Below are 6,000 nucleotides of genomic sequence, written 5' to 3'. Positions count from 1 at the left end.
ATGTCAATAAAGTCTGCATAATGCTTACATATATTTTCCAATTAATCTCAGATGTAGCATGAACTAACTGTCCTGAAATTTCCATTATACTCAAATTGCTTGCAGGTTATATTCACATAATGTGAGGCTGTTAACTTTAAGAGTGTTGAACATTACATAAATGTTGCTTTGTTGATACTTTTGGATAGAAAGAAAATAGACAATTCTAGCAGGGCTGTTTGCACTCCTTTTTCTGGCGTAAATAACAAGATATGTTTTTATTTTGAATGAATTTCTGCAAGGCTTTGTGTGTAGATGGAGGGCTTTCAAGGGTTCAGACGGAGCAATGTGAACTTTGAAGATTAAATATTCTGTCATTCATATGTGTGAGAATTATGACTCTTCATGTACAGAGGAAAGAGAGTATGTATCAAGGAGTATGCATTGGAAAGACACATTAAAACACTTTTCCTCCCATTTGAGCAAGCAGATGTGTTCCAGATGTGTTCCGACAAATCATAAATAAGCCTGAAACAAAAACGGGTGCATTGCTGTACTGCCAGCACTTATTGTATCACTTGCAGAAGTGCGTGAATATGCTTACAGACTATTTGTATTCTTCCTCTCTGTCAGGCATCTGTATTGGTCGAGGTATGTTCTTCACATAATGAACTCATTTGCTAAACTGGGGAACCTTCTATGTATAAGGAACATAAAAATAAGGAATTTATACTGTAAGCACCCACTCAGAGACATTTTAGAAAAGGACATTTAGAAATGTGTTTATATATATATATATATATATATATATATATATATATATATATATATATATATGTATAATCAATATCACTTTTGGTGTTGTGAATCAACAATATTACAGCATTTTAAAGTCGTACTAAGAGTGCAGTCTTGGTCAAGTAGCTAAGTGTTAGCTCTGACACCCTTTTATTTGAAAAGCCACAAATATATGGAACTGGCATTTTCATTATAGATTTGATGAAATAGTGTTTGTTTTAATAGTGCGTGCAGAACTGAACTGTGACATATTATACCCCAAAATTCTTCATATAATGACCTACCAGTAAAATTTGAAATCAAGAAGTATTCAGACACTTTGACCTGACCACGTTTTGCTGAAGTGTTTTTTCTTTATTTTCTAATGCGAGCTTTTTACACTGACTGAACAAAATGAAGCATTGCTTGGTAAGTGGTTGAACTAAATTGGTATTATCTAATCATGTTCTTTAATTTAACAGCTGAATTATTTTAGGTTGATTATAATCATATCTTTCTATTACAGTTATCTGACATTATCAAGATGAATTTGTTCTGTTCTTGTTTACAGTTTAACTCTAAGTTCCTGTTATATTTTACAACCATTTCCTAAACTATAGCAAATAAACTGTAAAATAATTTGAGAAATGTTGAAGGTGTCTGAATAAAATTTGGCCTGTAGTTAATATGCTTAATTTACAGTACACCATAGTGAATAATTAGATGGTAATATGGTGATCAGTATATAACAATGTTTTAGAGTCAACTTTCTTGACATATGATCTTTTAAAGAACAGAAACTGGGTGGCATCTGAAACTTAAGGGCAAGAAGAGGTCTTTATTTGTCTGTCTAATTATGAATCACGTTGTAGATGTGCTCTTGCTGTGCATGTTTTTTTATAGATGCGAGGTTAGATGGACGTGGTGTCCACTTCCTGTATGTGAATGCATTTGGCTCAGTCTAGGTTGTTTGGTATAAATATGAACATTTTGTTTGCCGCTGGTGACATAACAGTGTATGATGAATTCTTTTGTTATTCGATCAGTAGTTATGATAGAAGAACAAGTTATAAAACTAACAGATGTGCCATAATTCATGTTAATACAAGAGTCTGGAAAATGCAGATTGTAAATAATCAATGACCTGCTGTGATAAGAGTGCTGATTTACCTCCATGAAGGTCGACATGGCCACATTTCAGAATATTCTCCAATTACACTGAAAAAAAGAGAAAGAAAGTCCTATTGTCTTCAAAGAAAGCACAAATGAAAATGCTGTTATGAAATAACCTTAAGGCAGCGAGCCATTTAAAACTATACTTTGGAGGTTTCAGAGACAAGTTTCCACATAAACCTTTATATTTCTTATTTCACAACTGGCAATGCTGTCACATAACCGGAAGCATGCAGACAAGACATTGGACTGGCTCTATTTTTACACAAGATAAATGGATTCTGAAGAATTTTCCATCTCTGATGCTTTCCACAAACAGCCATTTCCTTTTGAGATCTGCTACTTTATCAAAATGACAGAATTCTGTTTGCAAAACATAGAACTGCAAAAAATTTACCAAGCACGAGTAAAATATTAGTCGGGAAGGATGTTTCAACATTGGTCTACACTAATTTTTCAGGAGAACGGACTGCAAATCAAATTAGTTGCATAACCTGTAATGACGCTTGCAATTTAGCTGATAGATTGAATTCATCAGTAGACAAAATAAATTATGCCTGTTTTCAGCAACACATATTATTAAAAACGGTAATTACAGCAGGGTATTAACACAGCAGCATTATGCTATACATGCTAAGCCACAGTTGTGGATCTTCAAATCTAAGACCAGTTTTTTGTCGTTAGTATTACTTGTGTATACAGAGGGTTATTGAGAAAAAAAAATATAAGGATTTATAAACTTTAAAAATATAAATATATGGCTTTTTAAATGTGCACTCAGTAGCCTAATTGTGTTTTTTAAATTGTTTCGTTGACCAGATATATCCTCAAACATAGTCTATAACGAGACCTAGTGGCGTTGGTACAGTATTACACAAAAGCAAACGTTTTCTGTTACAAAATTTAGAAATCACTACTGCCCTACATAATTAGTCTAACGTGATTAATTTATTCCACAAGCGAAGGTGTCCACAGGTGAGTTAAAGTCAGGAGTATTTGCCAGGTCATGTGACCTCAACATGAGGCAACCCACTCCACAGCTATTATTTGGCGACTGATAAGAACCGAGTCTTGTGAGTGTATGTGATTTTAAACATATTTTTCAAACACTTTTGTGTGTATCTTTATGTACAGAAACACTGTCACAAAACAGTCATCAACTCAACCTTGATTTCTATACGTGACTCAAAACAGGAAAGCAGTGACACCATGGCACTACTAGTCAATTTAGCACATGATAGATATTGTTTATATAAATTAATTTATTAAATGTATTTATTTATATAATTTGTTTGTTTAGATAAATGTATTTAGTTATTTATAATTAAATACATTTATTTAGTTAATTTATTTATTTAGATAAAATCAATGTATTAATTACTATGGAAGTTGCTTTGGATAAAAGCGTCTGCTAAATGACTAAATGTAAAATTATAAAAGTACTAACTTAGTCACCAACTGTACAGTAACTCCTTATTCTATAAATTATCTTCTGATTTCTGTTCTTATGAAGAAGAAAAAATCGAGTGGAACAGAGGTTAAGCATTTTAGCATTTTAACTGGAAGCAGCAGTTTGAAGTTAAAATGTCTTAATGAGATAGTTTTGTTTAACACGCAGCACTCATGAGTCATGTGAAATGTTTGTGGATTATTGTGATGTATTTGTCAGCTGTTTGGACTTTCATTCTGACACCACCCATTCACTGTAGAGGAACCATTGGTGAGCCAGTTACGTAATGCTACATTTCTGCAAATCTTGTTCGGATGCACTCATCTACATCTTGGGTGTCCTGAGGGTGAATACATTTTAGCACAATTTTCATTTTCTGATGGAATATTCCTTAAAATTATGTCAGGAGCAAGAGACATTTACAGTCATAGCACCCCATCACCAGTAGATGGAGCCAGATATATAATTAACTAAACAGTGACCAGTGATTCTGTGATTGTTGTACACAAGTACAATAAAGTCAGAAATACCACTGCAATTATTATATTGTCAATATCATCCAGTGCACTGAAGGAATAACAACATGGGGAAGGTATCATAGCCTGGCGGCATTTGATGTGATGCATGTGTTTTCATAACCTGGTTTAACATTCTGTCATATTACCTATAAACCCCACAGTATAGAAATGACTCCATAAACCATAAAGCAAATACCAAAATACAAACCACACAAGACACTAAAGCTTTATGTTCCAAAGCCTGTTGTGATTTGAATCCTTCATTTCGTGCTAGTAGCCTATCTGTCAGTCTTGAAATTCTCTTTGGTGCAGACGTGTGTTAAACACTTGAAAGGAAAAGAAGATTACCACTGAGCTATCACTGGTTATGAAGATCCTACACTTGAGCAATTAACCTGTCACATCCTATTTTACAAAGTAACATTAATTTATATCTTACAGGGCGCTATAGTAAATTACTCTGCTTATGCAGAACCTTATAAACCGCCTTAGATGTGTAAAATAATTAGTTTGATTGAACTTTCATTTACTGACTAGATGTAAAGCACTATCACCACACGTATCACTTACTGTCTGAACTGAGCTCTTCTGTCAGACATGGGCTGATCCAAAAAGGGCTTCCAGGCAATCGATTGCAGAGGCTGTGTGACAGTTTTGTCAGAAATAGTTTCCCGCTGACTGTTTGACAAAATCATGAACAATAATCTATGGTTGCTTCTGAAGCTTTGAGACATTTGAGACTTTGACAGCAGGCCAGGCGACAACTGATCTGGAGTCCTGAAATATTAGTGCTCTGACTCTTTATTATCAAACGAAATAAGTGTAAACCACTCTCCGCTTTGTGTCACAAACATTTCTTGGATTCCGAAATGAGGAACTCGCAGAGAATTGGTTTCATTCAAAAAGGATTATGAAGAACAATCGTATAATCCCTGTGAGAACGAAGAGATTTATAAATGATTAAAACCGAAGAGGGAAATTGGCAACAGATAAAGAACTTTCAAAGATCTTCTAAAGCTAAAAGGATAGAGGCCTAGATCTAAGAACTAAGAAAATAAATAAATAATTTTAATAGTAAGACAGTATGAACAATATTAAACTGTATTAATTATTTACATTTTCATTATTAGTATTAATTTGAATAAATGTAATGCACTTTAATATGTATGTATTTAGTATGTGTTCTTGTTAGTTATGTTTCAAAGTGCAAAAGGCTAAAATAAAATGTAACCTCTGGGGGTCAAAAGGTTATCTTCAGTTCATCATATTTCTTCCAGACATGACTGAAATACAAGCTTGCACAACCTGGTGTGAAGCATTTCACAATGGAATTTACAACGGAATAGAATATAAATGTTCTTTGTGTTTCACAATATTCTGGACTTAAAATGATCATTCTGCATGATTATTCTGTCATAAGTATCAGTTACCTGTCCCTCATTTTTTTCCTTTGTAGCAAAGCCAATTTATTTCTCCTGCTTTAGAGACAGTATTGTAATTATCTTTATGGCCCGTGTAGATGGGTGAGCAAGTATGTGAGGTCAGACTCCATACATACATGGAAATACACACACACATGTTTTCGTGCACACACACACACATTGGGTTTCCACACTTTATATGAACATTCAATTGGTGTAATGTTTTTTATACTGTTCAGATTGGATTTTCTATCACCCTACCCCTCACAGGAATTGTATGCACTTTTACATTCTCAAAAAAGCTTGTTACCTCATGGGGACCAAAACAAATGTCCAAGAAATATTTTGTATACTGAGCTAATGATGTGTCTTCTCTAGATAGCTACCTCTAGAGGATGATTTCCATAAATGATTTAGTATGTTTATTAAGCCATTCATTTACACAATGTAGGTAACTTTAGATGCTACTATCCCTAGGGGGACATTTGGTACAATGTAGGCAAAACCTGATTGGTCAAATCTAAGCAATATTTGAGGGCAAAAGAGTCTATTGTCAATAGTGTAAGAGTATGTGAAGCACAGCTTACAAGTCACTTTCAAATCAAGCAGCTTTCTTTTGGTCAATATGCCAAATTAATCTGTGTTACGAACTTGAACCATTGCCAAATCTGCATTTTGAACC

Source organism: Carassius gibelio, chromosome B19 (assembly GCF_023724105.1).
Source record: "Carassius gibelio isolate Cgi1373 ecotype wild population from Czech Republic chromosome B19, carGib1.2-hapl.c, whole genome shotgun sequence".
In the NCBI taxonomy this organism is placed as follows: domain Eukaryota; kingdom Metazoa; phylum Chordata; class Actinopteri; order Cypriniformes; family Cyprinidae; genus Carassius; species Carassius gibelio.
Note: the sequence above shows the minus strand (reverse complement) of the source record.